Here is a 27,392-nt window from a genome sequence, read left to right as displayed (position 1 = left end):
GGAGGTGGGTCAGGCTGTGCCAGGATGCAAAGTACTTGTGCACACAGCAAGAATGTGCATTTGAACACCCTCAAAAGCAGTACACACAAACACACTCTTCAGAAAGCCATACGTCAATGAAAGGTGATGTCATGGCATATTTTTTTGCACCAAAATATGTATTCACCATTGACAATACTTCACTGGCAAAAAACCCAGGAAAAAGGGATACTAATTGTTCTCATATTTTATTTACTTTCCCACTCCCTAGATACTGTTCCTGAGAAATGTAGCTTCTGGTTTAGATTCCCTTGCCTTTAATTTGCTGTCTGAGGTTGTCTAGAAAGTAAACTAAAGTAGTAATAAAGTAATAATGATTTCTTTACTTGAGAGAGGGAGCGCTGGAACTCATCTGACAGGATATTATGCCGTGTTTTCACTGGTCCAGATTTAACTACAGTAACTGCACTGTGGCCAAAGTATTTGTTGTCTTTATATCACCTGCAGGTGTACCTTGGCCAGTCCCTCTTGTATCGCTTTGAGATATGGTATTCACAACTGGGAGTATGCACACACAACCCACCAATGGCAGCTCTGCTGTGTTTCAACAATCAACCAGAGATGTCAGATGGTCCATTTAGCTGTGCTAACGGTGCTTTTGCTAACGGTGTCTCTGCCTGGCTTCTTTGTCTTGTTTGAAAGAGGCAAGATTGCAGCAAACATAGTTTTTATTGGTCAAGTAAACATCTTTCTTATTTATAATGCTATAATAATCCTACAACTGCTGGTGTTCTGTGATATTGCAGCAAGACAGAAATGGTTGTTGCAGGCCCTAAAGAATTAAACGGTTTTTTGTGTACCTACTAAGCTTGACAAGTATATTGTTGTTATATTCATTTGTATCTTCTAATACAGTCATCCTCCAACACAACAGCATTTCTGTAAATTTAGGTTATTTGCTCATTATCTTGGCCTGCCACTAACTTGGAAATGAATGCCAGCTAGCTGTACAGGTTTAATTACTTCTTTCATTGATGCACATTATCTCACACATTTTAAGCCCTACAAATGCAAAATGGAAAATTAGTGTAGTTCAAGCATGGAAAAAAAGGAAATGACACAACTAGTCAATATTTTACACACACAAATCTAATGGAAAAGATAAAACCTTGAATAGAACGCAATTTTAAATTCATATTTTATCCTGATAATAGCTGTTACCACTCTTTCTACAATTATTGAGGAAATGCAGCAAGCACATTCTGTAATCACACATTGGTTCTTAAGGCATAAATCCTGCTGTGCTCTGGGACACATCTATAAGGTCTGACTTTTTCACAGGTTCAAAAATTTTAACCAGAATCACATTCAGTGTCAGGTTTCACAATGCGAGTTGATGAGAACTGCTGGCAACCAATGAAAAACGGCCATTGAGCAGCACAATTTTCCATCATCTGTTTCCAGCGGGAAGAGGGCAGATGCTGAGAAAGGGGGTTGGGACAAAAGGCCTGTGAGCGGGCCGCCTGAGACTAAAACACCCGCCCAGGATGTGGCTCTGGGCTTCACGTGATGGTGGGACCTTGCACTCTCTGCTGCTGCTCCTCTGGCTTCATAAGTCTGGCACGCCTCACCGAATTGCAGCGGACTTCCCAGATTGAACAGCATAGGTCGTTGCTGCAACGTCACAGGAACGCTGTGCAACGGCTGGCTGGAGTTATAAATGTATAAATGGGCCCTACAGGGACTCTACAGACTCTGCCAGCGTGGAAGGTGTAAAATATTCAGCAGCACAAAGGCCAGTCAGGGCAGTGAGGTAAACTGCTTTTCCACAGCCACCCTTTATCACTCTGCAATGGTTTACAGCAAGCTGGGCTCTTTTCTTTGCCGAGGTTGATATTGTATTGCTCTGCGTTTTCAAACAACCGATCTTCCTGTTTATTTGGTTGGCTTTCACTGTGGTACACTATGTCACTGTCCACTGAACACTGTTCACAGTGGAAAACACCATACCAATGTCACAACATTGCTGAAGACCATACAAAAACACAGAGGTTTGAGCCTAAAGAAGTGTAAAATAAAATTTTATAAATCCTGCCAAATAAGCTATGCGTGTTGACCCTCTGCCTTCATGAGCCCGGTTGAAATGGAATGGCAGAATCTTCCACTGCAGCTTGACGTGACAGACTGTTCCGATGTGTACTGTTCTCAACAACCCACAGGTCCCTGTATTCATTCCCATTGCTTGTGTTTATACAAAGAGCCCTGAACAATCTCTGAATGTTCTTCTTTTAGACTGGCCTTCAGGATATTACAGAAATACACCCACACACAGATACACATTATATTATACACACACTCACAGGCATATGAGTGTGCAAATACACACACACACAGCATGTGAAACTGAACTTTATAATTAAGTGCTGAAAGGTGGTGGTGGTGGGGGGGGGGAGGTAATTGCTTGTCCACTGCTGAAATTTACAGTTTCAGCCTGTCCCACTGTCATCAGACTGAACCATGAACATAGCATAACATAACTCATTCTCCTTCAAGGAGTCATCTGTTCAGAAATGTGCAGTCATAAGTCTTTCAGTACAGGGCATGTTGGGAAGAAGCCAAAATGACCCACCCCCTCTGGTATATGGAGGAATCAGTAGAGGGATAAAGAGTTTCAATTCTGTCTGAGCTCAGCACTCTGACAAGGGAGGGACAAATCCCTTGCGGGCTTTAAATGCCTGGGACCCTTTTTTCATAGACCTTTATATCATCTGGATCGTATGTCCAATTCTATGAGTCAGCCCATCCATGGGATCTGTGCAGAACAAACATCTGTGAATACAGCGGCAGCTTTGGTCTGTAGCAGCAGCTCGGTGGCAGCCCCCGGGTATAACCGGAGCTCACCTGGAGTGCCCCGGCCCGCACCGCACCGCACTGCTGATGCGACCCGCACCACTGCTGTCAGTGGTTTGGTTAAAACTGGTGGCCATTTGTCATGAGGGGCCCAAAGTAGCGCCAGTACTGCCAAAAGAGAGCTCTTATTTCATTTAATTGTAAATATTACAAAGTGTGGTCCACTTTAGGGGTGTCTGAAATCGTATTACAAGATTCTTGCAGGCATGAATATGAGAAATACATTGTAATATTTACAATTACAGATAAGAAGGATATATAAATGTTTCAACCCCCCCGAATTGTTGTATTTACCTCTTTTGGGGGGGTCCAAGTCTTAATTAGGGGGGTCAGACCTCCCCGATCAACCCCCGTAATTCGAACCTTGGATGTAGCCCTGTGAAACACTTATAACTGTCAGAGAAGCATAGCACAAAGCACTTTTGCATCATCCTGTCTTTTCAATATACGAATTCCAAGGATGGAAAGTGCTAAGCTCAAATTGAATCACTGAATTCTTCATTGGTCATTACACAAAGCAGAACATGATGTACTGAAAGGTATGGACAAGAGTGAGAATGCAATAACACTCTGTGTAAGAATGTGATAATGAGACAAAAAGTGATGAAGCTAAGCTAAACCTAACTCCACAACACAACATCCAACACTTGCAATGCTGTTGTGAGGCAAAACCACATATTCATGATTGTATATATTCTTCACATGAAGAAGAATGATAATTTATCATAAAAATGAGGAATGATGTAAGCATCTGTATGACAAATTAATGTTCTTATCATTTCAGATAACTGTATTTTGTTTGGATGCAAATACATGTAGCTCAAATGCTATCATTAAAATATTGCTAGGTCAATCATTTGCATTGACAATACCTTATGGTATAAATACAGACACTGAATTAGGTTTGGGGCTTGAGGGTATAATCTGTTTAAACCAGTGAAAGCACTGTGATGCATTATTCTAATATTCAAAAACCTGAATTCCTTTCATCCATTTCATGAAAAAGAAATGGTACAGTTTGTGCCTGTTCTAGATTGCCTGCTCTATTCACCATGACTTTTTTATAATCAAGTTGTTTTTTTAATGTAGACTGTCTGTTCCCTGTCATGAAAAGAAGGAGATGGAGGAGGCTTGCACCCTTCAGAATCCCATTGGAAACTGGCCTCTGTGATTCAGACATGACACAGACAGACAGACAGACCTACTGGGAATTGTCACTGTAAAGTGAGAGGTCACTGTCCCCTATCCGCTTGTCTCCTGGCCACATGATTGCACCTGCTAGCCCTGCAGGGGAAGCTGCAGAGAGTGAGACGGGATGAGCTTGGTTCTGGAGCCCACACTGGGAGCCCATTAACAGTCCCATTAGGGGAGTATGTCAGTGATGCCAAGGGCAGGCAGCGAGGTTCTTTTAATACCATGTGTGCCCACTGTCTGAGCAAACAAGCCCAGCTGCCACACAGATTCTCATGCAAAGCTCCTGATTGGGGCTGGCTGTTACTATGGATGCACATTCCCCCTACCACCCATCCACTTCCCAACGGGGCTAGACATTGCTGAAATTACTCAGGCCATTCCTGGTTTTGGGGCCAGGTAAACTCCACCTCATGCAGTAAAACTGACTCAGATACTGGACTGCTGTTAATGCACCAAACTGATGAACAGTACTGACTTTCCTTTTCATTTTGGGATAATCCTCTGTAAAACAGAAACTGCACAGCCCTTACATGGGACAATGCAAACCTAAATGCAGATCTAATGAACAAGGTTAATTCTAGTATGTTGGCCACTGTCATTGTGCCATCCCCTTAATTTTTGCTGATCAGCTAAATGTAAACACCCCTTGAATAAAGTCCTGGGCATGCAGTCACTGTGCACCATTAGATGCAGAGGCACCCTGACCTTGTGACTGAAACCTCTCAGCTCTGGGAATTAAACCTCTCTGTTGCTCCCCCGGGAAAGTCACTGAAAGTCAGAGATGGAGACAGCGACTCACTGACCCAACAGTGCACTTGGGGGGGGGATCTTTGCCAAATCAGCCAGGGTGACACCAGGCAACACTTTGAAGTGCTGGCATCAAGAGGTGCAGTGCTGGGAGAACATCTAACAACTTTTGTCTGCCTGCAACAGAGTACAGCTAAAGATCCAATCCGAGAGCAACCCAAGAGAGCAAGTCAGGTGCTTTTATGCCCTGGATTGCCCGCAGTGTTCTGTTTTGGACAGGTGATGAGGCCAGTAATGTGCCAGATTCCAGGTGGGACTGCTTTGATAAAAATTCCCTTAATCGTCATCCTTGACTTCTAAGAGATTTCAAGGCTTCAACCTTGATCCTTTTGCTCTCCCATCTCATGGCTTTGTGACAGATTCAGTTTTCATCTCCTTGGGAAGTGCAGTGAAAGGTTTTGCCATCTGTTATCCTCCAGATTTCATGGAGATGCTCAACGTCACGTGCCCACAGCCCTGATAACACAGAAGGAAAGGAGACGTGACCGCTGGACCCTGGAGACAAACAGAAGTTTGTTACAAATTGCTAGTCACTGGCTGAGAGGGTGGGGGGATCAAGGAGCCATTCAGAGCAGATCATTTCCTTCAACACTGCTGACATGTTGCACCAATGTGCTGATGCTGGAGCTTTTGCAAGAGCATGTTGGCATGAGAACCATTTACTGTGGGAGACAGTAGCATCTCTTGATGCATGGTGGTGGGGGGCAGGGGGCTGGGATTTGCTGGGATGCAGAGTGCTCAGCATTGCCCCCTGATGGGTACTCACCCTATCCTCTGACTCTGATCTTACCCCACATGCCCACCGAGACTGTGACTGAGAGCAACACTATGAGCTGAATATGAGAGCTTACATAACCAAGCAATAGACATACTGACAGCTCTTTTAATGCAGCACGCCAGAATTTGTATCACTTATTTATGGCTTGCAAGTAAAAGGAAAGCAGTGATGTGAACTCTAGGGCATTTTCAGGGACAGATGGGACAGCAGTTTGATGGAGAAAGGTGTGATGGAGCATGTTGCTAGGTGGCGAAAGAGGGAAGGGGAGGGGCTGATGTGAAGACCAGGCTGCAGACAGGCTAATACATCTTTCCTTAGAGAGCATACTAAGACGGGGGGAGTGGTGAAAGACTTCTGGGTGGGCGGGCACCAGAACAAAGGCAAAAGAGGTGGTAACATGCAACTGCAAAGGAGTAACTGGAGCACTTCAGCCAAACCTTCTCAGTGTGCATTTAGGCTCACACATTAGGATACTAAGCACTTAGTTCTGAAATTTGATGTTGTCAGGCCCTTTGATTTTCTGTTAGCTGCAAAACTGATTTGGGTGCAATTTCTAATCCTTCAGCCTCCCTGGCCACATTCATGTGTGGGTGCAGCGTACTGCATTGGGTCAAGGCCATTCAATACTGTGGTTTCCGTTTCAGTGCATTTCAGCCGGTATATACTAATATCAACTGCTTTTCACTCTGCCCCTACATGCCAGCTGTTAAGACAGCAAGTGGTGCACTTTTTGAGGTGCATACTAACAGTTGTCCATGTGGATCAAGCTTGACAAGGAATATGGGAGCTTGAAAATTTGTGCTTCCATTGCACTAATTCTGATTAATTTTCACTCACAGACTAGTAAGTCACAGGTAATGTTCAAGGTGCAATTAAACAACGGTATAACAGGCTCCTCTGAAATGTGTTTAAAATTGCTAATCTTATGATTTGAGGGTTGACTTGAGGTAAACAGCTGCATCGATACTTTGATGAATGACCAAGAGCATGTGAGAATGCACACAAACTGCAAGCTCAGATGTCTGCCTTCAGCACATCCCTAATGCAGGTGTAAAATAGGCAACTCCCCAATGCAAACACAGCACCACTACGGAACACACCATATCAATTACAGTACAGTACAGCTCAGGAAATGCTCACATGCATTTTATAGTTTTCTAGCTAGTGTTTAGCCACATTGAGCACCACATTGGACAGTGTGCCCAGAAAGAGCAGTCCCAGTCCAAGCCAGAGGGTACCTGGAGGTAATGTACATGCTACAAACAGCCCAGCTATAGGGAGATGCAGTTGAACCCAGGCCAGTGTAAATGCTCTGTTATTTCACAGGGGTGCGATGTGAACCACTGCAGCATTTCTTGAGACAGAAAAGGGACAGGTAAGAGGGTCCAGGTGCATAGCCAGGATGTCCTGAGCATGTACCCCTGCTCCGCCACTCAGGGGGTTAATCTTTGTGGAGTGGGTGATTCACAATCCATTGTGCCATGGGAGGTGGGAAGTTGTGCTCATGCATTTTCCTTCCCGGAGCTGCATCATACTCTGACTACACTGACAACCTCCCCAAACACACACACATCTCTCAGTTCCAGCTCCGTTGGTGACTGTGCATGTTCATTTCTGTTAATTTGCTTCTGTTTTGCAGAAGCACAGCACAGCCAAAGGGGGGCATAAGTGCCATTCAAAAGTGTTCCTTCTCCTTCAGTCATGCGACCATCTTCTCACACTCTCTCTTTCCTCACATAAATGCACCTTCGTCAATGAGTGACGCAGGCATGTCATACAGAGGGTCTAAACGAGATGCCATGCACGTGTGCGAATTCAAAGACAACACCACCCCCATCCATTTTCACACAAATGAACATGGTGGCCCCCACCTCCCACCCCGTCACAAGCACCTGATGACTCAACACCAAATGCACCCAAGATGCTCTTCAAAAAGCATGGTGAGTGTAATAATCTCTGTGAATTCACCTCGGCAGCTGCAACAGAACATTGTGCACAGCCCACACATTTGGACAAGCACACCCAGAGATGGCAAATACAAAATATAGACAGGGAAGGGGGCGATCAGTAACGGACGGCAGCTATGTTGGAGTGGTGACAAGGTGGAGGGCTGAATGGTTTGATTCCGAGGAAGCAGTAATACGAAGCAGCTAACCCCTGGGGTGAATTATTCAAAGTCCATATGTTGATGTCACATGGCTAATTCATATATTAATGCTGCAGAGCCCTAAATATCAGAAGTGACGCATTGTTTCTCTGCGGCTGGCCCTGACACACAGTGCACTCGCTTGTGTTCAGCAGCAGAGACGTGACCAAAGCTAAGGGCTTCCGAACGCAATAACTCCAGTACTTCTGCTGTCATTGCTTAGAGTTCATGGAGACCAGTCACCTGCACACTCAGTGGGAATGGACTGGAGTAGCCATATACATATTTTGTGTATGTGTAATATGTATGTGTATTTGTGTGTTATCCCTTGTTGACGTCTTCGCTTACAGGAGATGGTGAAGAACTGTGCATGTTTGTACAGGAAGACGTGTGTGTGTGTGCTCCATATCACTTCAGTCATCGCATGAGAGTGCATGTATGAGCACATGCAACTCTTCTTTTACTATATATGTATGTATCATAGTCAATGTGTTGGTTTTCCACAGAAAACAATGGAGACAGAACACCATGGAGCGTGGGGGGGGGGGGGGGGGGGGGCAGTTAGGGGAGGGGAGTGAGGGATAATATGTGGAGGGGTGGGCTTGAAAGAGAGACAGGGGGAAAAGGGGGGGGGGGGGGAGGGCAGGCACACCAGACAACTCTGCCATGGACAAACCCAGAACCCTCCAAAGACAATTAGAGCTTGCAGACATGCACATGCATCAAAGCCCACGCACACGTTTAGAGGTGGAGAGACACACAGTTGCCAGTGAAGACGGAGGATAGAGGCAAGTTGTCAGGCCCCGGAAGCAATTCTCAGGGATACAGGGGGCAGAAGAGGAGGTTCAGGGAGTGTGAAAGAAAAAACAAGAAGCAGTAGAGGCAAAACCCTTGTAAAAGTGCTTATTTTGTCACAGAGAAGACACAGAACCCCACTGAAATGCTTGTCCAGATCAGTAACAGATGGAGAATGCATGCAGAAATGCAAACACGGACACACAGACACACACCTTTATCTATACACACACTTGTTCACATGGACTGAAATCTCTCTCGCTCTCTCTCTCTTTCCACAAAAACACACATTGCCTCCTTCTTACACTGCCCACACAAACTTGCACATGATCACACACTGCTTTCTCGGAGGTCCCTCTCAGAGGCAGTTCAGTGCTGGCTGCAAAAGAGCCACGCTGTGGCTGTGTAATCTGTGCTGTCGCTCCCACAGAGCAAACTACACCAGGACAAATCTGCCAGAGATGTTTTACCCTTACAAGGGAAAATGTACAGAGCAAGAGGAAAACTAATTATCTCTTAACCCCCATCTGAGGTCACCTTGAGTTGTTGGCATACCATGAGGCAGTATTTGCTCCTGTTGTACCTACTACCATATCCCAGTTACACCGATTCTACAACAGTAAGCAGCGCTCTCAGAATGACAGCAATTTTATTATGCATGCCCATGCTTATTTTGCTAAGTCATTGAACATATTGTCACCAATGGATAGACAAACCAGTCCCAAGCTAGCAAGCTGGCTGTAAAGACAGTCTGACCTTCATTTGTGCATCTCTACTGCATGCTGCAAACCAGCCATCATGTGCTACCCAGTGTCTGCAGCAGTTCCGCCAGCCTACATGCCAACAGCTCCTCTCTCAATTAGCTACATCCAGAGGCCAGACCTGCCTCCTCCTACTGCCTCACTGACCTGAGACCCATTACTATTACAAATACTGCTACAAAATCCCCTCTTGCTGCCTATGTGACACGCCAAACAACAGTACACCACAACACTCAAACCAATGACATCAATAAAATGTGTGTATAGTAGACATTCATGTTCTATATTATTTCACTACCCTAGCTTCATAATTATGTTAATGTGTACTACATTCCAATAATTATCATAGGTTACACAAGGCAAAACAGAAAAAAAACATTCTCTTGATTAATGTTTTTTAAGTTGTGTTTGGAATATTGAGTCTCATGGTATGGCTCCATACCACACACAACACTGGCTTATGCACTCCTTCAGGGGCTTCACACAATTAAGCCAATTCTCTTTCCTGAATCGATGGCTCTTTGGCCCTGTTTGCACAGGGGTTTTTTTTTCAAACATATTTTGAAACATGCATACATTACCCCTGCCACATTAGCACACTATCTACTTTTCAATAATCCTACCACCCAAAACAAATATAACCTTTCCAAATTGTATTAATGTGAACACAGCACCACACAAAATGAAGGCGGTTTAATTTCATCCAGTATTTAATATTTACCTAGAATACATCAGGTCTGTACTGTCGATTCCCTGTCTGGTTGACTCAATGTTCACCTACTGTGTTCACCGGCAAAAAATAAAGTCAGGTTAAAATGATAACACTGTACATGTCTTGAGCCAGCATGACTGTGGGCCCCCAGCCTAGTTAAACCCTTGTGTCTACACATTAATACCTCAGCTTCCGCTGGTTGTTGTGTTCCACATGCTTATCAGTGTGGTTTTGGGGGAGATGCAGAAGGCACAGATTAATTGACCTTGTTTTTAAGACAGTTTGTGATTGAGTGTATTACTGACAATAAGCTTTGTCCAGACTCTCTCCAGTTCACCTCCACTGCTCTTCTTCCGCCCAGGTTCAAGCTCTGAACACTGCACTGACGCTAAAGAAAGCATAGCTGACTGGATCTGGTTTAATGGATTTGTTAAATGTATTTGTATATGTAAAATTATCACTTACACATCTCCCAGTTCTAAGGAGAGCCTGTGAATGAAAAGAAATAAAACTTAAATCATCACCTGGACCTGCCTTGAATGACATTAAGGGAAGGTACAATACCTCCTTCAAAAGTAGCAAACTTATCATTAGTCATTTATTTATCATTAGAAAAACATGACTAACAACTCAGCTAGCTACTGGAGCAGAGTGAGATATGAATCTTTCTGAATTAATGGTATTCTTTACAGTTTTTGCAAATGAATCACATTACCTAGCTGGCTAGTAACATTCAAGGAAGAATTTTTAAAACCGATGCTGAAATGCATATGGAAAAGAAACCCAAACATACGCTACATTAATGAAGAGCATCACCTCCATTGCAAAATGAGTAATGTTAAGCTGGCTAACCAGCATGTTACATCTGTAACATTATACCCTGAAAAAAACACATACAAACAATATGGAGTATTTAAATATAACAGAGTGGTTTATTAAATTAATTTGTTAATCTACTAACTAATACATTTTTTGATCAAATGACAGCTGTTAGAACATCATACACTAATACAGCCTCATTGGAGCAAGTTCTTATTGGAGCAACTTGTGTTGCCCCCCCCCCAAGACTTCTGAACCAAGACAATAACTTGTGTCTTTCTGTGTCCAGTGCTCTGACTTCAACACCTTGTCCCAACTTATCCCCTCACATCCACATAATGTCCCTGTGGCAATGTAACAACATGATAACATGGCTACACCACACTGCAAAAACATTTTTCACCAATGTAAAATGTTAGCTGGGACATGCAAGACATGTCTCCATATTATCCTATTTGTGGGCTTTTTCCATTTACAGCTTCCCTCAGCCAGTGATGATCATTTTTACCATTACTGAGCAATGAATCATTCTGAGACACACACAGTCCTTCAGCATTTTTAAAACATGACTATCTTTTGTGGCTGCACATAGTTTTCGTGTCATTAACACAAATTCGTTAACACAAAGTGGGTGACAGGCTGATAACTGAAGTAATATTCCATAAATAATCAATGGCAGCACTAAACATAGTGTTAGGCGTGTTTACAGCACTAGCCATTAAACTAATGACTGTGCAGCTACAGAGTTCTGATTCAGTAGCACCGTTTGATGCAGCTGCATTGTGAAGACAATCTCTTAGCAGCACTGGTTATTTTTAGGGGCACCTGGGGGAATTTGGCAGTCTGCCACCGGATGAGAGGCGAGTGGGTAACCTGGTTTTCCTGGGCCGACATACTGGGAGCTCCAAAGGGAACTGTGTGGTCCCCGAGAAAGAGCAAAGACAGAGACCCTGATACACACACACACCCACACTCATACACACACACACACTCATACCATCTGCACACCCAGATTCACTCACTCCCTCTTTGTGTTCCAAGCAAACACACATACATTCACCCCCACACTTATGGCTTATGTACCTTTTTTCTCTTCTCTCTTATACAAATGCTCACAAACACGCAGGCACACAAATTCACATTCTCCCTTTGCTGATTACCCTACATTACGCCTCCACCAGATAGATTCTCAGAGGCTTTGAGTGGGCAGTAAGACCCGTCATATCACAGAGCAGTTACATCACTCTCAGATGATCAACCATTTAACCAGGTCTTCTCCACAGCTATGAAGAACCTCAGACATAAGTAGCACCCCTTTCCTGGATTCAAGGGAGAGGAGAGAATGCTTTCATTACACTGCTGTGCTGCTTGCTAATATTACTCCAAGGTCACTGTAAAGTATCAGTAAGGCAAAATGTCTGATTTTTGGGTGTTGGCAGTTATGAAACACAGGCCATTTGAAAGGAGACTTCACGTGGTCCAAACCCATTACACCAACACACTATGACTGACATAAAAAGTCTCGATGACCTAAGTTACAGCCATTCACACTGAGCATAATTTCCGGCAGGTGGCTGCAGCTCCGGAACTGCTTGGAGCTGAGTCCTCCCTCCATCATTCAAGTAGACAGAATGTTGGAATTGACAGGTCTCCTGTTGTGTTAGAGAGGACCTGCAATCTCAGCAGGGAACTGCAGCGGCCAGAACTGTGGTCCTGTTACCTGCAAAGTGCCGGTGATGTGCACTTTGAACTCCATGCCACTCCGTTTAAGCAAGGTCAGGGCTATAAATAAGGTACAAGAGACGTCCAATGTTTGACACCATGTCTTTCTTTTTTGGAACATTGTAACTGCAACATGGTGATCTGTTTAGTTTTTCACCTCAGGTAATAGGATAAATGCATAACAGAAGGATTTAAAATCACAATCTGACAGCCTGGCAGGCTAAAAAAATGACAGTGTGAGATGGGACTTGTGAAACTGACAGATTTCTCATTAAACTCTGGCTGATGGGTGGTGCATACTGTAACATGCTGATTTGTCCTACATGTACACATGACTTGGTGTAAGTTAAAAAAAAAAAAAAACTTTCAAACCAGGGTTCTGGGAATGACCTCATGCTCTCTATAACTGACAAATCATCATTTTAATAGGTTCTGGTAAAAGTCTTACTATGTAACTATGTACGTGCCTGTAACTGTATAATTGTCCTGTAAAAGGACATTTATAAGGATATTTATCCTTTCCACTGTAGATGGGATTAAACTCTAGAACCTTCTTTAAAGTCATATAGTAAACAAAAACAAGGGATGATTTGTAACACGAAAGGTGAACACAACGCCCACTCCAAAATTATACACAGGATACACTGCATGCACTTAGGATGCTTTTACCTTCACGACTTGTTTTGGAACAAGAAATGTGCAGCCTCTGTCTCATTACACAACTGCCTGAAAAGTCCTGAAACCAGAAATAGATCAAAAGAAAGACTCTGCTCCCAATATTGGGTAACCTAGGGTTGAAGCCAAGGGAAAAAAGAGAACAAATCCAGGAAAAAAGTTAGCTTCCCATTGCCTTTACCAACTGTGTTAAACATCTCAAGGCAATATAGCTTGACATTCATTTTCTACTAATGCCCTGCATGACCTGCAAAGCTGCTTATGAATATTCAACAGCACGAGAATGTGCCTGTTAGCACTAGAGATCTAGCAGTGCACCAGGGTTCCTGCTCCTCACCAGCTAAATTTGTCAGAGTGTAAGTGGCTTACATAAATGTACACTTACATTAATTTTGTATGGGCGGAAAAAAATAGCAGGGGAAGAACAGAAGAAAACACAAAATTAGTGTCCCATCTTGTGATTAGTCATGAAACCCATTTGCTGCTGGTATTTTCAAGAGGGCACTCCAGCTGCTGTTGCAAGCAGGTTATGAATTCACATTTCAGCCAATTTTAGAAACCAGAATATTGACCCATATCATGAGCTTCTAGAGAACTGTGAAGAGGACACCCTGGTAATAAGCCTGGAAAATTTTTCATAGCAGCTTCTCAATGTGATAGTGATGATTTTGAGATGGTAGTAGTGAAGTGGGGCAGTGAGTGGCATATCAGTTAGTGCAACAGCCTCCAGACCTGATTAACATAGGTTTGAAACCAAGAACACAAATGTTGTACTCTTGTGGGAGTATATCGACTCATTTGTGCTGGGTATATCCACATGTAGAAATGAGCTGCAGAACACACAAGATGCAGCTCTGTAAACTGCACGATAAAGATGTCTGAGAAATATGAAAGGTAAAGTAAAAAAATGTCAAGGCAATGTATTTAACAAAATATAGCTGAAGACTCCTTTTTGGTCTACTTGGGAGCTGTTACAAAGTCTGAGAGGCTAGAACGCACCCCACACATTGATTCAATTCTCCTCCATTACTTCGGGAGCACTCCCCTGAAGATTTCGCACACACACAAGTGCACACCTCTGATGTGCTAGCTTGTTAGCAACAACATACCCACGCTTGACATTGTTGTACTTACCAACTGTCTGAACAAGTCCTTCCCCTAAAAAGATACTGCTTAGGGTTGGGATACATATGTGCAGTAGGTGCCACCATCTTGTCCCAAAGGACAATATTTCAGCGGATTTTACAGTTTTCTCTCGAGTGCAAAGGACACTTTTCTTGTCTCTTAATGCATCTTATTTCAGACTTGTCACGTGACATGTTTACACCAATCAGAGGAATATAGTGCTAGCAAGGAAGAAAGCTGCACGTAAACCCTCTCTGAACTGCAAATGTAAGCCTCTTAACTGAATCAAATGAAACAGACACGTGCTCCTATGTTTTAGGTCAAAGGACCACATGGATCAGTATTCCCCTACTATTTCTTAACTAAAAACAATAACAACATCCAGCCTTATCTTTTCCATGTAGCATGGTATATTATCCCAGTGGCTCCTTATTAGCAGTCAAAGGAGCCAAAAAGCACATTGATCTTTTGTTCAGTTATACATGCTGTGGCCACAATAACTAAGAGAATACTGTCTCCATGAACCCATCAAAAACTCATCAAAGCCCTTGCAAAAACCACATTTGCTAGAAACAGGGAGCAGCTTGAAAAACACTCCCATAGGAATGTGGAATCTGATTTGTTATTAGCTGGAAGGGTGAAAGTTCTGATTCATTCTCATGGGTCAATCTCTAAAATTGGATCTTACTGACAGTTCTTCTGGGTTTGGACAACAGCACTGCAAATCAAGTGCACAGTAATCAAGTCCAAGTGACCCCATTTGTAAGTACTGTAGGTGTAATAGGAAGAGTGTCATAGCACAAACGATTTCAAAGCCTCTTCAGCTTCATACTGACTTCAGATAAGACAGGGGCCTACATTTCTGTAGCTCAGGGGTTAACAGTGCTGGCAGTGTGGTATCACCAGTCAGCAGATTTACATTAACTATCTAGTTTAATGCATGTCATGATTAAGCACTGAACCACTGCTAAGGCCTTTCTATGATTCTCAAAAAATAGCCAGCAGAAAACCTAAAAAGGCTTGCGTTTCTCTAATAGTGATGGCAGAAAAAGTATCCATATATGAATGCATTATGTTGTGTATTCAACACTGACAACTTCACGACTTCATACCGGTACAATTTAATTATGTAACAATTAAGCTAAAGCTAAGACCACCAAAATGACACTGAAGCTGACAATATCAAGGAGACACAATACCTTATAGTATAAAGGTACTGAAGCTTGATTGTGCACTGCACTGCATATTTCTCTGCACTGTCACCAGCTGCTGAAAGAGATCCTACTAGGTAACAGATCAATATTTAGTCAGAATATTAAATGGGAAGCCATATTTCAAAATGCAAGCTCGTTTATAAAGAATATACTTATTTGTTGCCATAATTACCATATTTCACAGACAATTTTAATGATTGAAATTTGTACTTTAAAGAACATTAATATATTATCCACTATTGCACTTGCCCTTTTAAATATCTACCTACTGTGCACTAAAAGCGTTTAACTATGTATGTTGTTTCTACTGGTTTCAACTACTAGTAATATATCCTCATGTCTCTTTTCTTACCTAAAATGCAGCTTCTCTCTTTGCAGGCAACTCTCTGGGCTTTGAAAACAAGACCTCCATGACCCTTTGATATTAGGTAAAATAATTACACTTCCAATATGTTATCTTTAGTATTATTATGCATATGTTGTAACTGCTCAGTTTGAAATGATACCTTTCAAAACCAAAGGAATAATTTCTCTAATAATTTAACTAAAACCTGGTGTGTGTGTGTGTGTGTGTCTGTGCGCGCGTGTGTGTGTGTGTGTGTGTGTGTGTGTGGGTGGGGAGGGGGGGGGGGGGGTGTTAATTATCTTGTAGCTCTCCAGACTGACTAAATTTTTTTTTTGTGCTGGCTGCCACTGGTGACAACTCAGAAATGTGTATCCATTTTAAAGTGACATGAGCATATGGAAGGGACATCTCAACATTCACAAATACACAGGAAAGAAGCTTCTTTGATTTACATTAGCATAAGGCATCACTGAGTAAAGAGCCCTGCAGCCATAACCAGATTGACAGAGAAAAAGAAGACCCCACCATGTTGTGAATACAACACTACACTGGAAGATCCAACTTGAAGGCCCCCACGTTTCTATTCATGATGGTACTGGCCATTGAGTTCTATTTTTTACAGACAGGATGGATGTGCCTCATTTTGGGCAACACTGACACAGCCCACCTTTAACCTCGCTAATCACACATATCACTTTTTTTATGGCTTGGTTCAGTAGAGCAGCAGTGGTGAAACGTCTCCCCGCCTGATGACTGTTGTAATAAAAATGAAAAAAAAGGCATTTATATCATAGTCTGCCTCATGGACATCTCGTGACAGACACCACTATCTGGATAGGGTCATGCCGTTAATGTTTGACCTTTTGCACTCTTCACATATAGATTACACAAAATACACAATGTAATCTTTTCACAGGTCAGCAATGCCCTGAGGCTAAATCATGAACGTCTCATTTAGGGCATAGCAGGCCAAACTGAAATAGTAAATAACTATGCTGTACTTCATATCTTCCTGCTGGCAGCTACAGGTATCACCAGGGATTGCACCAAAAACAATTGTATAGAAATGTAACTATAGTCCCATTTCAACACTACACTGATAATACTAACATTACCATAACATATTTATGTTTTGCCAGCCTCTTGCTCTCACTTCCAGCCAACATTGGAATTGCCATTTTATGACCAGCCAAATTCACAGCTACTGCATATTCTTTTGTGACAGTATAATCACAGCTTAATTTTGCTGTTACATGAATATGTTTTAAATCATAAAAACATGCAAAGGTTACAGCAAAGTAACACAAGCACTGAAGAAAAACTGTCTTCACTTTGAAAGGGGCATATGAAATTTTTAAGCTTTAAGCTTAATATTCCTGGCTGTGCTCACAACACAAGTAGTACAAGAGCCTATCATTTGGTTTAGTCTGAGCAAGCTGCAGACAAAGCCTAGCATGTTAACATTTTCAGTAGATGATGCTGCTCCTTATTTATCCATAATATTACCCAAGAGTGAGGAAAGCCATTCGCTCTAAAGAGCAACACTCTTTCTTTATGGTTCTTATATGCTGCCTGCAGTCAGGCACTATCCACTCTGGGGGATGGAGGCAGATAGGTGATTTAACTCACCACATCTATTTGGAGTGAAGGAAATGACAGCAATTAGATTTTTCAGCAACAAACCCATCTTTAGTAGGCACTGTGCAGTAGGTGATACTGCAAACCAGTATGACATTGGACCATAATGATACTGAAATTAAGACTGCCATCAACTTGATCCTAAATGTCTTTGAGGTGAAGTTTTACATATGTGTACCACTTTTTGCATTGTGGCTCCTAAACTTGTTTCTTCTTGGCAACTCTGCCACGAAAATAAGATTCACTCAACCAGCATCAAGCGGTTGGTTTTTAACATATTGTCTCCCAAAGCTGCCAGACTTTCTTTAGAAAAGATTCCCATTAGCTGCCCTTGGTTTGCATTTACCTACCAGCCAACAGAATTTTGGAGCGGAATTATTTTTTACAAGATTTATTTACAGATATTTAGGGGTTTGAATTTGTCAGATTATTATGTTTTTTGAGCATACACTGCATAAATGCTATCCATTTTAGAGTTATTAGCATTTAAAATTAGCATTTTCAGTTTATGTGAGCATCCTTTTTTCCTGTTTGTTGATGAACTGATAGATTAATATGAACTCCTTTTTTCTTTTTCAAGTTCCTGCACGTTTGGCCAGTCTAGACAATATTTGATTAGAGGCATTGAAAGTGTGCACCTGTATTATTTTTTTTTCTAACATATTACCTTGAGCATTAATAATTGTTTGACAGCTTGATACAATCCACACAGCAACTGAGCTCATAAGCGATTTTCATTTTGATGCACTTGTGGTTGTGATTGCAGGGATATGAAAGTTGTCTGCTCACATGCCAAGACAGTGGTGACTGTTTTATGATGAATACCTTCTTCTAGCTGGAGGTCCTTCGTTTATAATTAGGATAGTAATAAAGTTCAGAACATACCTAGCTAGTTAGGTATCCAGCTTTTATTAGTGAAATCATAGTAATTGTTAGCTAGCCAACTATATTGGATCAACTAACTAACTAGCAAGCTACAACAAACTTCTGGCCAGCTAATGATTAACAGTTGTCAGTATAAGTGACCAATGTATATGATAGCCACCATGATAAATTATAATCTTTAATCACTGTAATACTTAGTAACTGCAAAACATGTGTCATTCAATGATCCAAGATGTGTCACAACATCTTAGCCTGCTACCATCACCCTCTCCTGTCTGCCTGGTGCTTGCCATGAAATTGCTGAATTAAAAGAACAGATGGATGTCTTATCAATGCAGTAACTGGCCTTTGAGTAGAATCTTAGCAGAGTTTAAGCAATATTATTTATATAATATTATCAAATGAAAAAAAATAACATGTCTAGTTTTGCAAGATGTGTGCTTCAGTGATTGGCATATTCACAATCAGAAATAATAAGATATGATAAGATAACACTTTATTGATCCCCAGGTGGGGAAATTTTAATGAAGTTGGAGAAATTAACATGGGAAAAGTAAGCATATCGCTGTGACTAACCAGACATGAAAAAATAGCAAGTGTTTTGAGAATAAAAAAGACATAATTGAGGCAAGAAACATAATCAACTGCATAATAGCAGATTCTTTTATCTCACACACATTCACAAGCAATACCTTATATGGTATTACTCCCTGTCTTCCTTCACAGGCCTATTTAATGTGTGAGTGATGACGTCACGGCGTGCAGCTGCATTCTGGATTAGTTGTAGGGGTATGATGGCACAGGCAAGAAGACAAGTAAAGAGGTAGTAGTCCAGGTATGAAAGGAACAGGGCCTGAACTAGGAGCAGCATAGAATACATAGTGAGGTAAGGAGAATCCTTTGGATGTTGTACAAAAAGAATCTGCACACCCGACTCACCACTGCAACCTAAGGAGAGAAGGACAGCTGGCTATCAAGTATTATGCAAAGGCTTCTGACAGTGCTATTGGTGAAAAGGCTTGTAGAGTCTAGGCTGAGGGAGAGGTGTTGAAATGGGGAGGACCTGAATGGGATGTAAATCATCTCAGTCCTAGCCAGGTTAAGCTTTAGGTAGTGGTCCACCATCCACTGTGAAATATCCTTCAGGCAAGCTGAGATGCATGCAGAGACCTGTGTATCGGATGGCAGACAGGACAGGAAAAGTTGACTGTCGTAAGCATAGAAGTGGTTTGGAAAGCCGTGGGAGGAGACGACAGAGGCAAGAGATTTCATGTAAAGAGAGAAGGCAGAAAGTCATGAGGGACACCTGTAGGCAGGCTGTCGGGTCCAGACAACCCATCGTTCCAGGACACCCTGGAAAGATCGTCCACAGAGCTCGGACTGAGCCCAAAGAAGAGCAGTGTCAGTGATCCCAAACACAGCCAGGGTAAATAGAAGTAGAGTGTGATCCACTGTATCAAAGGCTGCAGAAAGGTCTAGAAAAATTAAGACTGAGGAGTGGGAGGAAGCTCTGGCTAATTGAAGACCCTCAGTAATAGAGGAGAGGGTCATCTCTGTGGAATGACCAGCCCTAAATCCAGACTGAAAAGGGTCCAGAAGGTTGTTCTGGGAGAGAATGGAGGATAGTTGGTTAGCCGCTGCATGTTCATATGTTTTGAAGAGAAAAGGAAGGAGAGAGACCGGTTGATAGTTCTGGACAGGAGATGGGTCCAGGGCCTCCTTGAAGGCTGCAAGCACACAGTTTGTGGATAGTGACAAGTTCATCAGACTGTAGGTGAATGGCAGAAGGCTGAGAATGAATGTCTGCAGGAGAGGTGAGGGAGAGCAATAGGAAGAGCTCTGCATGACCTGCAGTTGGTATGAAAAAGAAACAGTGAGCATGAGCTGAAAACCATTGGTGCAGAGGTCAGTTGTACAGTAAGAATTCTATTTGCTGTGAAGACAGTGCTGGCTGCCACACATTTGTTGGGTATTGTCTGCATTCATTTAGTCAAATCCTGCAACTGGGCAATAGCAATAGGCATCACCAATAGGCACTATAAAGCCACATCCAAAAACACAAAGAGAAAATGAATAGCTTAACACATTCAACATGGTGGAAAGTCAGTGCTTGACAGGGTTCTGTTCTGCCAAACGTATACAATGATTACCTATTAGCTTGTGGTTTCTTTTTTGCTTAATAGCCCCTAAGATGGAGGCACTGTCTCTGTCTACTTCCTCTGAAATCATGATAGTTATAACAATAAACAACTAGCTTTGAGCGAAACTGATCTTTGACTTCTTGGTATTCTAATCATCAAATGTTGCCAAATGATGTTGCCATCAAATGTAGCATGCTAAAGCCACATAATGTTACAACTCAAAACACAAGTAACAAGAGTGATTCTACCATTACGTAAACAGGGGGAATGCAAAATGCCCATTAAAATATTTCTTTAAATGCCATTTACAAAAAATACCCTTTAAAAAGAGCCAATAGTTCTTTACCTCTGACATTTCTGTTAGTTATGTTAGAAAAAACAGCTTATTTCTGCAATTTACCATACGTATTTAGATTAGCTTCAGTAGGCCTATGTTATTCTTGGCCTTAACAAATTTTGTTATATAGCATTGTGATGGCAATCACCATTGTTATCAAGAGAAACATTCTTTTCACTGTAATCGAAGTACATTTCTGAAATCTCAATATGATTTGGCAGTTTAAATGGAAGGCACAGAAGACATGGACACTACATATATACGATTGTAATTAGCCCTCCTACATCAACACAAGCAAGCATTTCCAACTGAATCTTACTTTGTTAATATTGAATTCAAGAGATGAAAATCCTCAAACCGGTAATTAGTCCTATTCTTCTAGAATGGCGACCACTATTTTTGCTATGTGTTCCATCCTTGTACAGTTGCACAAGGGGCACTGCTCTATAGAAAACAGTCTGCCCTTTAAGCAGTCATTCCACCTGGCCACAAATGTTCTCCATAGAACTAAACCTACTAAATCATTTAAAAAGCAGAAGTTATTTTCAAGCAGTTTTCCATTTATTGCTGTCCAATGTACCAGCCCAGCTTTCTCTCAGAACATTAATGGTGATGCTAGGAAGCATTGCCTGTGAAAGTCAGCAAATATATCAGTTCACTATGAGTAACATTAGAGTGCTCACCACTTTCAAGTGGGGATATGAAACAGGTTGTACGTAAGACAAAAAAAGGGAAGTGCACCTAAAATGCATTATTGCAGGGATTAGCTTTCTGAAAATAATAACATTGACATATTATTAAAATAAGAAAACCAATGGTTTAAAACCATTTTTATCATGTTCACATCAAATACATAGACATTTCATCAGATCAAAGGATTTTTTGATTAACAAGCAGCAAGCATCAAAGCTAGTACACATAATTAGTCTAATAACTAGGCAGACATTTTGTCACTTTGACTGGATTCATTCATTTCAAATCAAACAGCTGATAAATACAAAAAAAAAACAGTTTTTTATTCAGTGTAACATTATCCACAGCTAACATAATACATAGCTTCAATTATTGTTCATTATTATTGGTTACATTTGGTTTTTATCTCTCATTATTTTACATTATTATTAGCTTAATGAGCTATTTACAATGACATACTAGCTGGCAGTTATTGTTTAGAAGTCTAGAGTTGTTTACCTTCAGGACATTTTATTCAAATCAGTAGAAGATACTGGAAACAAAGACAGATGTTTACAGCAGATACAGATGCTTACTTCAATCTGTATCCCTTCAAGCTGTTAGAACTGTACCTCCACTGCACATAACTGAATATCATCTTAATCAACTTATAATGCCAAATGTGAGCTAAATGCAGTTCTGTCAAGACTAAAAGAAATTATCTCCAGAAAAGAGGTGTGGACCACATCAGTGATTATACTGAAATATAATTATACTGAAAGTATTTACTGAAGTAAATGCACATGACAGAAGAGAGCACTCTGCAAATTAGCCAGCAACCCACATAGTGTCATTATCTTTAAGTCTTAAGTCTTCAACTTAAGTTATTTTCTGATTCTATAAAACAAGGCTATATTTTTTTAATGTACAAAGAAACAATCGACGGCACTAAATGCAAAAACAGATATCTGTCCCATCGGCTTTTTGGCTAACTACCAATAGCAATTAGTTAACTAGCTCATTAAATTAGCCTGTAAATATTTTCGCAGCCTTCCATAACATAGCACCTGCCATACAAACCAAAATGTGAATTGTTAAACATAACATTCCACAGTCTGCTTTTTGCGTCATAGTTGCCAACAATGAAGCGTATGCATGAAACACAGGCAAGCTGCTGCTAGTCAACATCAAACTAGTATCTTCTTTTTTTTCCATTTTCTCCCCAATTTGGGATGGCCAATTCCCCAAATTCTGGAATGTCCAATTTGTCATCATCAATGTTTGGTCCCATTGCACAACCCCCACTGTCAATCCGGGAGAGCGTGGGCAAGCACGAGCCCTCCTCTGAGACACATGATGTCAGCCACTGCTTCTTTTCCCACTGCAGTCCACAAGCTAAGCTAACTGATAAGTCGGAAGAAGACATTGTGTATGCAGCTTTGGCACGTGGACCACAGGCACCTGACTGACCAGCAGGGGTCGCTGTTGCCAATGGGACCAAAGCCCCTGCCGACGTACCCACCTCTGTCCCCGGCAGAACAAAGCCAATGTGTTCCGCTTGTAACATCACTGTCGGCCAGTGACATGGTCGGGTTCTAACCCAGTCCGTACCTCTTATTCTACACTCAGAATGAGTGCTTTTACCGACTGAGCCACTCAGGAGGCCCCAAAACTAGTATCTTCAATATCTTTGACGTATGGTTCAGAGCCTAATTACATGTTTAGTAGTTGTGTTTGGAGAGGCAGCTATATATGGAATGAATGTTTTGCCAAGCGCTTGGCGAACAGCTAATTGATATTGGATAGTTCCACTGGATTACAATTCATAACTGTATTTCCCATTAACCAGAGAGACTGAGACTTTCTCTAATGAATGGAGAGACAAAGACAAGTTTCAGGCTACACACTCCCTCTCTGAAATCATCCCCAATGCTACCTCAGCCCTCTTATGGCACTGGGCAGGTGTTGTGTCAGTGCAACTCTGCCCTTAGGAGGGAAAAGGGGATTCCATTTCCTGGGAGTCATTGTCAGGTAGCATGTTCATACCAAAGTTCTGAAGCCACCTCCCACAAACTTGAGAGAGCCCATCATAGGCATGTCACTAAATAAAGGAGGCCACTGACAAAACAAGAGCAAGGACAACTTAAAGCAGTAGAACCTGACACTTCCTTTTCAAAAGCTAGTCTAAGTGTCCAGACTAGGCTGTGAAATGGGTAACTTTCACATTTGAGGAGCCAAGGTGAAAATCTCTTTTACAGAATTTAGCAATGATTGAAGAGTTGAGTGCTCTGTCCCCATTGTACTGTTTATACTAAGCTATCAGCTGTTTCCAAAAATAACCAAAGCAACTGAAAAAAATGTGGAGTGAAGTGTACTCATCAACACTACAATACTGGGTGCAAGACCACTTAGAACTGGGATTCAGGTCTTTGAAACTCTATCCAATCTCCACTCACTATTCAGTGATTCAGCAGCACTTCAGTTGTGAAGCCTTCACTGTCTGCAAGTACATCCAGGATATAACCACAAACCAGCATCCAGCCACTGGAGGTCAAGAAGCTTACAGTCCACTATCGACACTTTACTCCAGGTGTCTCCAGAGGACAACTGCTGTTAGTAGAGGACATTCGCAGAGATCTTGAAAAGGGTCATCTTTATTTAGTCAGGGGTATGAATAAACAAAGAGGGCACTATACATGCAGTATTATGCTAGGTATAACATTAACAAACCTCAGACTATATGTATTTGTATTAACATTATTACATGAAATTCCAGTACAGTCCATTTTGAACTAAAGCTGTGAATCCCTAAAGTGATATCAATCACATCAAACCCTCATCTTATGTGCAGTAAACATGTTAAACAGGATATATTTGTATGAAGGTATCTGTACAGCAAAACATCTTGAATTTAGGGAACTAATTTGCAGACCTTAACACAAATGCACAGAATAGCATTGCACTAATAACAAACTCTTTCTTACAGGAAAAAAAAATCTTGCATTAAAATCAGTTCATGCTCAGCCTGGAACAAAGTCTGCATTTTCCACATTGTCCCCTTTATGAAAGAGAGTGGTCAGTTTCTGGGTTAAGCCCCAGATTTCCACTATTTTTCTGCTAATGTTCCCTGCTGACGTTTGGACCTGATCAATGGGCAAAAAAAAAAAAAAAAAAACTGTTTCAGTTCCCGGTGAGGTCTGCACTCTGCAGCCCAGACGGCTATTGTTTATATTCTCCTTTGTAGGCACATATACCTCCGTGTTACAGCGCTATTGACAAGGCAAGGAAGCGATGGCTGAACTAAAGGAGTAGCAGTACGTACCAGTTATGCCTCTTTTACCCTTAAACGTAATGGTGGTCGTAAACATGTAAGAACCACTGCTACATTACATTACAAACGCATCGATGTCGATGAACTCGCAGTGTTAACATTACGTGAATACAAGACTTGCGCGTTTTTCGTATCCAAAATGCACAACCCTGAGATCTTATATCCATTTAGAAAAGCAATACAAAGCCTAACACACGCGCACGTATTTCGCTAAGTTTGACGATTTCTGTCGCGAGGCTTAGCAACTCCAGTGCGGTGATGCTGATGCTGATGCTGTCAAACGTTATGCGTCCCCTTTAAGGCGATGCTTCAGCTTCGTTCAACAACAGTGACCAAATATTACATGTACAAAACAAAGACTGTGTAACCTAATCCGTTAACTATGAGTAAAGATATATAATCCTCATCTCGAACATGGCCAACCTTTCGTGTATGCCCCTCAAGAACATCCATTCCTCTTTTCCATTTAATGTATTTATGTATTCACTAATGCTATCAGTACATCATGGCTGTATACAAAACGCGACGCTGTCCTTTCGTGAGACGTTTTCCTCTGTATTCCACACACAGACTCATGTAGATTATATAGCTTGCTCATTCAATTCCTATTACACCTTGAGAGAATATCAAAAAATATTAAAAGACTCCGGAATACTTACACTCCCCAGCTGAATGGTCCGTATATGCCATGCCTATGAAGCGGACAAATGTGCCCCAACGGTGCTCGTTCACTGTATGCCTGAAGACTGCTGATGTTGGTCGCTGCCCCCTCGCGCTAAGAGTGGAACAGTTTCCAGTTTCTAGCACTGACTGGAAGAGATCAGACGGTGCTGCGTTTAACTGGGCGTGGATTATAGAAGACTCTTGCTGTACGAAAGGGAACATCAACCTCTGTAAATAATTTAGTACATGTCTTTCAAACGACCATCTAGACGTGCTAATAAATGAAAACATTCACACCAGCAAATTCGGGTCATAAACGATGTACGTCTCAAGTTACATAAGAACCCGTCGCCAATACAAATTGTAGAAAAACTGCATGAGATGGTACCATCCAAATGTCATTAACTAAAAAAAAAAACAGTGTAGTCTCCCCAGATGCGTTTCTTATTCCCGTCCAAAATACAGTAGGCTGCTGTTGTTTGATGAGCTGCACATAATGGGTATGCTACGTTCAGTCTTAATATTCACGATATTATGTGACAATATGAATGCGCAAACGTAGTACTGGCTAATTATAACTCCTGGAAGTGTAGCCAATGCAGGATGACTCTATATACCTCCGAAAACCTATCATTAGATTAGACCAGAAGAGTATATAACGCCTGTCCATGATTCGAGTCAAAACGAGCCCATTGTGCCAACAAACATCAAAACGAAAGTGAAAGATGTTTCACAACCTTTGTTTACCATCGGAAGGTTACATTTCGGCATTCTCACCGTACTGCAAAAATGAGGAAAAACTGGTTTGATGATGAATATCTCATAAAAGCCCTTGCTCCTACATTTTTCTAAATTGCATGTAATATAGCGAACAGCTGAAGGTGAAAGCATTTGTACTGTATGTGCTGTATACATATAGTATACAATAGTTTACTGAAAAATACAAATACCTATTCATATTTTATCTGATAATTGTTATAATCCAAATTCATCTGTGGAACTATAGTACTATTACTCCAACAAAATGTGTTAGAGTATTGTAAAAATCCAAAAATGAAATACAAAATTATGAAACATTTAATTGTAATCAAAGTCTCCATTTTGTTAAACTAAAATAGAGGAACAGTCATTTCAAATTATAGCATAATCGGAGTAGCCTTCTACATAAACAGCCATTTATACAGTTGTTTATGTAACATTATGACTTCTAACATGAGATACAGTATTTGTGTGTCTGTATTGAATAAAAATGATTAGAAGGGTTTTGATGGCCTCTGGATAAGTTGATGCCTTCCTTCTTTTGGGCAATCATGTAGAGTTCAAATGCAGAAGAAAATGGCAGACATCCAAAGGTAGAACCTTATGTGTACAGTTGCAATTTACCCTGTAAATCTCAGCCCAACCTCTCAATACTGCAGAGTAATAATTTGTCGTGGAATTTTCTGAAGCTTTTCAGTGTGATGTAGCTGGTGATGCATTTGATGAAGTGTGCTATGTCTCTCATCCTATCAGCAGGATGCAGGCATGCCAAGTGAGATGTTATGCAGATTGATTGGAGCTCTCTGCTAGATGGGAAATAGCATGAGGATGTTTCCAGTAAAAAGGGGTGTCACGAGAGACCACAAGCTTTTCATTACCTTTTTGGCATGAAATGTCATTCAAAATAAGCTCTGAGACTAATTGTGCAAGTTTAATTAATTGCATTTGCTAAAATTGTTCTAAGCTGCCCCTTGGGATCAGAC

At 41.5% G+C, this 27,392-nt stretch overlaps 1 protein-coding gene across 1 annotated transcript in view; it reads right to left on the bottom strand.

Annotated features, from left to right (window-relative positions):
• The window catches only part of tbkbp1 (TBK1 binding protein 1), a 55,972-nt gene extending 29,945 nt beyond the window's left edge, over window positions 1-26,027 (bottom strand). The window contains exon 1 of the mRNA XM_036550060.1: window positions 25,647-26,027. The gene's annotated coding sequence lies outside the window, so the exon portion shown is untranslated. The remainder of the gene's footprint in view (window positions 1-25,646) is intronic.
• Window positions 26,028-27,392: the final 1,365 nt, after the last annotated feature.

This window comes from Megalops cyprinoides, chromosome 1, assembly GCF_013368585.1.
Source record: "Megalops cyprinoides isolate fMegCyp1 chromosome 1, fMegCyp1.pri, whole genome shotgun sequence".
In the NCBI taxonomy this organism is placed as follows: Eukaryota; Metazoa; Chordata; class Actinopteri; order Elopiformes; family Megalopidae; genus Megalops; species Megalops cyprinoides.
The sequence above is the reverse complement of the archived record's forward strand: the minus strand, read 5'-3'. Positions and strand labels throughout refer to the sequence as shown.